This window comes from Dipodomys spectabilis, unplaced genomic scaffold (genome assembly GCF_019054845.1).
Source record: "Dipodomys spectabilis isolate Male_0828 unplaced genomic scaffold, ASM1905484v1 ptg000990l, whole genome shotgun sequence".
Taxonomy (NCBI): domain Eukaryota; kingdom Metazoa; phylum Chordata; class Mammalia; order Rodentia; family Heteromyidae; genus Dipodomys; species Dipodomys spectabilis.
Window position 1 is genome coordinate 46,613 of NW_024871667.1, and position 9,185 is coordinate 55,797.

General features: G+C 41.5%; 1 pseudogene; it reads left to right on the forward strand.

Moving 5' to 3' along the window:
• Nucleotides 1-949: 949 nt before the first annotated feature.
• On the forward strand, nucleotides 950-7,050 carry LOC122102920 (annotated as a pseudogene).
• The last annotated feature ends 2,135 nt before the right edge of the window (nucleotides 7,051-9,185 follow it).

Genomic DNA, 9,185 nt, shown 5'->3' on the forward strand with positions numbered 1-9,185 from the left:
ATTAATAAATTAATAATTAAAATGATCAACATTGTTTCAATTTTGTAGGTGGTGAATGTAGCAGAAAAAGTGATAAGAAATGATTCATTTCTAACAACTCTTCCATTTTTTAACCTCATTTACTACTTTTAAACTAAAGAGGCATGTATCACTTTACAGAAAAACAAAATTGTACATGTATTTTAGCCTGAATTCCACATTTTATAATTTGTCTTTTAGTAAACAATCAGTATCTTTTCATATAAAATAGCTGTGATACCTTTATTTAATACTTCACATCTTTCCAGTATTTGGTTATATCAAAATTCTTCCCTTCCTTCTTTTCTTCCTTCCATTCCTTCATATCCTTTCCTCCTTTCAATCCTTGCAATTAAACTCAGGGCTTCATGTATTTTAGGTAGGTGCTCTACAAAGTCAGCCATACACCTGCTCTTTTGGGTTTAGTCACTTTTGTTTTTGTTGGTCATGTGGTTTGAACTCTGTGCCTGGACACTGTCCCTGCACTCTTCAGCTCAAGGCGAGTGCTCTACTGTTTCAGCCACAGTGACACTTCTAGTTTTCTAGTGGATTATTGAGATAGGAATCTCACACACTTTCCTGCCTAGATTTGCTTTGAACTGGGATCTTCAGATCTCAGCCTCCTGAACAGCTAAGATTACAGGCATGAGCCACCTGCTCTCAGCGCTGCTTTAGCCATTTTTATGACAGGGTTTTCTGTTTATGACCAGGCCACCATGGATCACAATCCCTTGATGACAGGGAGGGTTGTGTGTAGCAAGTCAGATACAGTGGGGAAACAACTTTCTCTGCCCATCACAGGGAGAATTTTGGAGTATTGTATTAGAAATTTCTAGAAGTGGGTTGTGAGGAGCATTCTGCTTCCAGGAGTCTCTTCCCACTTCCCAACATTCTAGTCCTGCCAGAAAGGGTCTATAGTAGAAGGCTCATTATGGAGAGAGCAAACTCTCATTTTCCTTGTCACCAATATGCCCACAACATCGATTGTTCCATCTTAACTATTTGGATGGACATATACCCTGATGATTTTTATGAGCACAAGAAACTTGACATCCTGAAAAAACTTACACAGTATGACAGGCTCAACATGCCCTCTTCAGACTTGCTGTTCTGCTTACATATTCTTCTGGACCAGCTGGAGCAACGCATGGCCCGTGAGACCAAGAAAAAGAGTAAATAGTCCTTGTTTAGATGCCTTAGAGCTTGTGAGTAGGGATGGAACCTAGGTCTCAAGGGATGGGCCTGCTTGGCCAAAAGCCCTTTGTACTACCCAGCTTGGCAAAACGTCCTTTTATGGATGTTCTATGCCGGGTAATGTCTGTTCCTTTTTTTTAAAAGAACTTGGACATAACCACTCATTAGAAACACCTTACCTTCTCATCAGTGTTCAGTCCAAACTCAAGTTCTACAGCTTCTCCTACTAAATCCTCATAGTTTAGTCACACTTTAACTTCTAGAGTGTACTCTAAGACTCCTGTACCTATTTCCATTCTTATGTTTGTGTCACTGTAGAGAACTTCCTGCTGAACTCCAGATAAAGAACCCATCAGTGATGTCGTGTATGGTGACTGATGGAGATTGGAAGCCAACACAGGACTCCAGAAAGCATGTGAACATAGAGGCTTTTTTCAATGTGTAGAAAGGCCCAACTAGGTTTTGAGCCCTGTGGACATCCCACTGGTTCTGAACTCCACATGTTATGTAGGTGTACCTACCTGCACATACCGCCAAGGAAGAAGATGATCCAGAATGTCTTCCATTGATGTCCACAATTCACCTAGATCACATCCAAACCAGTAGAAGAATGTTTTGGTCTTGGAGTGCAGGGTAAATATGTGCTAATGGAAAATGACCCCAGTCTATGTTCAGGAAAACCAATAAGTTAGGTCCAAAGTCTAGATTCAGTTGAGCAAAGGGAATCTGTCCTCACAGAATATCCAGACCAATCTGTCCTTCTGCTGGGGATCCAATTTCCAATTGAGAAATAAGATCTGTCCCTTCCTAGACTCAGGAAGAAAATACTGCCTTTAATGAGGAAGTAGATCCTTTTGAGGACTCTGAGGCAGAATTTGTTTCTGAAGGCAACTTAGAAGACAATCCAGATTTAGAGATTGCTTCCCCCCTTATTTAGAAAATCTTTATATTTCTTTTTGGTCCTGATTGTTGTAAAATGATCATTCTAGTTATTTTCCTAACGTTATTAAAATGTCAATGTTTATGTTATGTTATACAATTCATGAGCCTTAAATGTGTTTTCAACCTACAATGTAAAGCACCGTGCACATGTGTTCTGTGTGTGGGAAAACAGAGTGACAGGGGGATGAACAAGAGAGCCTCCTGGATATAAAGGGAATGGTTAAATGCAACTCCCTAGTTGCAAGGAAGCCAGGCCATGCCTGAATGTGGTGATAAGGACATACCAGATCAGATGACCTAGAAAGCTGTTCTGTCAATTGGGACATATGCTACAATACTTATAGTGGTATGTGGGACTTTCTTCCAACAGTGAGTTCAAGCCTGTATACATATTCATTGTGCTTTGGGAAATACTGAAGAAAAATTTGGCTCCATTAACATACAAATTCTACTTAGGGCTGAATATATTTGACAAAATACATAAGAAATATCAACACTGGAAAGTATAAGCAATCATCAATAGAAGAAAGAAGGCTTACATAGATGGACAAACAAAATCAGGAAGCAATTAAATCAGTTATATGGAAATACATGTTATATTCATTACATTTTATATAGTATATTATATGATATATAAGATCAAATATGATTTTTCATACTACAAGGGTTTTTAACTTTTTCAATCTTAAGTAATTTTTTCACATAATGTTAGTGTAAAACCTTATTGGGGAAAGTGGTAATATAACTTTGATTATAATTATATGAATACATATTTTTGTGTTTCTAGGTATAACACTGATTATAAATAGATGAATAAATCTAAACATATATTTGTATATCTGTCTATGAGGTGAATATAATTAAACAGGCTACACGATGTATAAAAAGGCAGTTATGAGTTAGTGTATGAGACTCAGGCCTGTAATCCTAGTGATGTGGGAAGCTGAGTTCTGAGTTTTAGTTTCTCTTACTCCCATGCCATTAGATTTTCAGAGGAGACCTGGTCCCTCAAGTGTAGCCAAGCGACACATATGCAGTAGGATCACACTCTGTGACCCCAGAGGAAAGTCAGTAGAAATCAGGACAAGCCTCTTATGCTATGACAGTCTACTCAGTTCCTGTGCCAAGATGGACATCTGTAGAACATCAGATGGAAAGTTGGCATTCCCTCCCAAAATGTTTTTGACTATCCTGAATTAAACCTTTTTTCCCTTCCCAAGCTGCAAACACATAGAAATATGTCAAGGGCTCAAGAGAGATGGACAAAGACATACAAATACATAAAATTATATACTTTTTTTGGGGGGGGGTCCAGTTGTCAGCTTGAACTCTGGGCCTGGGTACTATCCCTCAGCTCTTCAGCTCATAGCTAGCGCTCTACCACTTGAGCCACAGGGCCACTTCTGGCTTATTTTCTTTTTGCTTATGTGGTTCTGAGGAATTGAACCCAGGGCCTCATGCATGCAAGGCAAGCACTCTACCACTGAGCCACCTTCCCAGCCCCCAAATTATATACTTTGTTTCAGTAATTCAATGACAAATTATCAAAGGCATATCTTGATTTTTCTTTTTTTAATGGAAATGGGAATATACACTGAGTGCATTAGGGAGTAGGTGATAGTTTGGATGCTGAGTTGTGGAATGCACTCCTGGGCATGGGAGACACTTGCTTTTGAGAACTTGTGTGGGGAGGCGTCTCCGCACACAGCTTCACAAAACAATGCCCATAACTTGTATGGTGTCATAGCCATCTTTCCATAGCAGCAAATAGGTGTCACGCACTTATCTTTCTCTGAAGTGGACTCAGCAACACAGAAAGGCACTAAGAATGAGAGGGAATGACTGCTAGCCACCAGATATCAGCTTCAAGAGCTGTCCTGACCAGAATCTAGGATAAATTGAGCTGGAGAAGGCTGATCCCCATGCAAGGCTCCTGAGCACTAAGGACCAGGCACTATTATAGGTGTTGGAGAAACAAGTGAATGTGGCTCTCTCCTCATCAATTTCATGCTGAAAAGAAAACCAGAAATCATGATAATTTTTATAAATCAGAGACATGACATTGGTAGTTTTGTGGCAACAATTTCACAGCGGGTATGTGAGGAGATATCCCTGAGGAGGAGATAGTTAACCTGAGATCCATCATCCATGCAATTAACTAGAAGCAGGTACTCCAGGCAGTAAGAGCAGCAACTACATCCCTCAGTGATGGGAAAAGACGTAACTTGCCTCAGAAAAAGAAAACATCACTGACGTGCTTGCTTGTGAAGTAAGAAAAAAGGTACAAGGAAGAAAAAAGATCAGACATGAAGATCAGAATAAATTATATAGATATTGGATGCTGCGAGTTACAAGTAGAAAAATTCTGATGTTATTCTAAATCTGACATGACCCACTGGAACCAAAGTGCTCAAATAGTACCTAGACACATCTGATTCACCTATATACTTTTAAAATGTGATTCTAGCCAGAATCTGGTGGCTCACAACTGGAATGCTAGCTACTCGAGAGGCTAATACCTGAGGATCAGGTTTGAAGCAAGCCCCAAGAGGAAATTTGGAAAGACTCATCTCCAATTAACCACCAAAATTATGGACATGAAGCTGTGTTCAACTGGTAGAGCACTAGCCTTGATAAAAAATTAAGGGACAGCACCCAGGCTCTAGGTTCAAATCCCTGGACTTCACAAAACAAAGAAGTCAACAAATAAAATTTGGTGCTCAGTCGATCAGCACTTAGCATTCTACTTCAATGTATTTAGTATGAGCCTAGGAAGTTATATCCTTAGCAAATGCTCTCCCCTCATATTCTGCTTCATTGCCAGTATTCAAACCCCTGGCATTACCAAAGTCTCCTCCCAGTTAGCATAGCAGTCTACCACTGGAAATTAATAGATATATTTTGATTAATCATAATCTATCCACACACATCAAATGAGTAGTAGCCACATTCCACTATTCTGAATGTTTTTGCTCCCCCTTTGAGTTAATAAGCCTTACCATTAAAAACTATAGAATACTTATCAAATTAAGTCAACAGTCATCATTCTTCCACCCAATCTTGTAACCTATGTTATGCGGTTTTTTTTTTGTTTGTTTGTTTCTTTGATGTTGGTGCCCTGTATCTTGTATAAACATTTCTCTAGCTTGGGGGGTGAAGGAAAAAAATCAAAAACCAAATGCTTAACTAGGGATACAGTTTGACCCATTTTAACAATGAAATCAAGACACTATGTTCCAAAACGAACTTTACAATTTATGCAGGGAGTGGGGAGGTGGGATGGAAAGGAGTAGTTGTGGAGGTGGAAGGGTAGGGATGGTAGGGGAAAAACAAGGGAGGAAGTAACAATGCTTGAGAGGAAATGAACTCATTACCTACCTTATGTAACTGTAATCTCTTTGTACATTATTTTTACAATAAAAATATATTAAAAAAGATGAAAAGACCCAGAAATAAAACTACATACTTACAATCATCTGATATTCGACAAAAGAGCAAAAGATGTAATGTGGAAAAAACATAGCCTTGCTGGGTGCCTGTGGCTCATGCCTTTAATGTAGCTACTCAGAAGGCTGAGATCTGAGGATGGTCGTTGAAAGCCAGAAGGACCAGGCAAGTCCATGAGACTCTTAGCTCCAATAAACCACAAGAAAATGGGAAGTAGAACTGTGGTTCAAGTACTAGCCTGGAGATGAAATGCAAGGGGTAGCTCCGAGGCCCAGAGTTCAAGCCCCACGACCAACACACACAGACACACACACACACACACACACCACATACACACACATCATAGCCTCTTCAACTATTGGTGTTGGGAAAACTGGACATCCATAGGCAGAAAACTAGAAGTGGATCTCTGCTTGCACTAACATCAACTCAAAATGGATTAACTACATTAAAATCAGCCAGACTACTATAAGACAGAAAAAGGGTGATATTAGAACTTATCGGTATTGAGGTGTGAGCTGGGCAGCTGCACGCCGAGCACCAGTAGTTGCGCTCCAGATCCTGCAATCTCACACTGCGTGCCTCACCCGGTAACCACTTACTCCAGTTGGCCCCTGCGACAGGTGCCATGCATCGAGCTGCGCCCCGCGCTCTGGGCAGCTCTGCTCACTGCCCAGACCCTGTTCCTCGGGCCGCCGGTGACGAGGGTACCATTGTACGCTGCGATCCCTGTGATGCGAACGCGCTGGCTCAGTGCAAGGGTGTGCCGAGCTGGTGCGCGAGCCAGGCTATGGCTGCTGCCTGACATGTGCTCTGCGCGAGGGTGAGCCATGCAGTGTCTACTCTACACAGAACGCTGCAGCTAGGGGCTCAGCTGCCAGCTGCCACTGGGTGAGCCATGCCCACTGCAGGCGCTGCTGGATGGCCGCTGGTTCTCTGCCAACGCCAGCATCCCGGCCGACTGAGGCCTAATGCTGCTGGCGCCCTCCGCTTCAGAAAATGCTAGTGAGTCGGAGAAGGACCGAGGCACAGGGAGCGTGGAGAGCCATGCCACACATAGGGTGCCTGACTCCAAGTTCCATTCCATTCACGCAAAGCTGGACACCATCAAGAAAGGTCATGCGAAGGACAACCAGCGCTACAAAGTTGACTATGAGTCCCAGAGCATGGACACCCAGACCTTCTCCTCAGAGTCCAAACGGGAGACCGAATATGGTCCCTGCCTTAGAGAGATGGAAAACACCCTGACTCACCTGAAGTTCCTCAGTGTGCTGAGTCCCAGGGGTGTGCACATCCCCAGCTGGAACAAGAAAGGATTTTATAAGAAGAAGCAGTGTAGCCCCTCCAAAGGCAGAAAGCGGGGCTTCTGCTGGTGCTTGGACAAGTATGGTCAGCCCCTCCCAGGCTTCGACAGATGACATGCACTGCCTCGGCATGCAGAGGCAGTAAACCCCACTGCATCAGTTAAATTGGAGCTCTAATACGCCTTACTTTGCACAAAAGACTGCCACGGACAGAACAGCACCTGCCTACAGCCTCAACTTATATTTCTTTTTGTGATGACCTGGTTTTTTGTGTGTTTTTTTTTAAGCAAACCAAAGTTTAGACAGAGATTTTTGAAATGTCTGTTGTTCCTTTAAATGGTAAACTTGAGCATCTTTCCACTTTTCAGTGGTCAGAAAAGTAAATTAATTTCTCTGTTGCTTTCTGTAAAAATAACTGATACTCCTGTCCAAAGCAGTGGATTTGATCCCCTTCTAGAATCCTCTCCACATCTGCCAATTGGAAGAGCTGACCTTCTGCCTCGCTCACTTCAGTGGCTATTGTAGAAGACACCTCCTCGTTGCCCTCCGCCCTGCTCAGGCCTCATGGAGAACAGGAAAGTCAGAAACTCCAGTCACCTGAACATCTCTACCATACATGAGACCCCTGGCCCTCCTGGAACTATCTTTGATTCCAAGCCATGGACCCCTGGGCCACAAAGCTTCTTCATTATCTGCAAGTGACTTGATCTGCTTGGAAAATACTGGAGAGATTGAGGTGGAATATAACAGACCAAGAAAGTTCTATAAAACTGACCAAAAAACTTCTAGCACATTCTGGGAAACTTGTAAATGCAGATCTTTCTGACTTCCCTCCATTAGGCAGCTTTTCAAGGACGGACCCCAAAGGAAGGCCCAGGGTGGCCTTGGCTGTGGTCCAGCAGGGCATGGGGGAGGCTGGGAGTGTACCCCACACCTCACCAGTAAGGGAGTAATCGCTCTGGAGACAACAACAAAATGTTTTCTAATTTAACTCCTAGTTTGGGGTTGAGGATAATAAACTATTTAAAGGCAAAAGTTTATTTTCACCCCTCATCTTTATTCTTGACCTAACAAAACAATGGTGTTTAATTTTATCTAAACAGGAAAGATGAACTGCTTGTTGAGAGAGCCTCATAGGGACACTGGGAACACATAGAGAATAACGTGTTTGTTGAACTTGGAGTCCAACTTATACTTTATAATTCACACATATATGCAGAGAGAGAGATACGTTCTCAATAGTTAATATTGTATACAGCATAGCCCAACTATAATAGGATCCATACTAGATAATCCTAGATAGTGTTAGATACTAGAACGTGTAACTATGGCCGTGACCAGGAGAGGACACTCAGTCCAGGTTGGGCTTTTCTCTCCCCCAAGGCCAAACCCATGGCAGTGTTAGGTGTGTGGCTATTGTCCTGCCCTACTCTGCAGAGAACTCTCCTTAAGAAAACAAAGAGGCCTCAAGACAGTCTGCCCACTTATTACAAGCTTTCCTTTATTTTTTTAAAATTTTTTTTGGGGGAAAGTATTTTTTGAAAAGTTTTGTCTTGCGATGTATTTATAAAAGTAAATAAAGTTTTTACCATTAAAATAATAATTAAAAAAAAGAACTTATAGGTACTGGCAGGAACTTCCTGAATAGAATCCCAGGGGCATAACAGATAGGAAAAGACCCAACAAATGGGACTACATCAAAGGAAAAAACCTATACAGGCTAGAGACATAGCCACTAAACTAAAAAGACAGCCAACAAATTGGGAAAAGATATTCACCTGCAATACATCAGACAAAGGGCTAATTCTCAATGTATACATAAAAATCTCAAGAAACAACCCCTCCGGAAACTAATAAACCAATCACCAAATGGGCAGAGGAGCTAAAGAGAGACTTCTCATAAGAAGAGGTAAGAATAGCAAAGAAACGTATCAGGAAGGTTCATCATCCCTGGCCATAAAGAAAATATAAATCAAAGTAATCCTGAGATACCATCTTATCCAAATATCTTGAATTAGACAACAAATGTTGGTGGGGAAGTGGAGAAATTAGAAAATGGCAAGGACATATATACAACCATGTTCCTTGCTGCTCAATTCACAGTGACAAGAAATGTACACAACCCAGATGCCCCACAATAAATGAATGGAACCAATAATTATTCCATCTATATACAATGAAATTTTACAGAGCCATTAGAAAGGATAAAATAATGTCATTTGCAGGGAAATGGATGACACTAGAATAAATCATGTTAAGAAAGTTAAGCGAACATCAAAT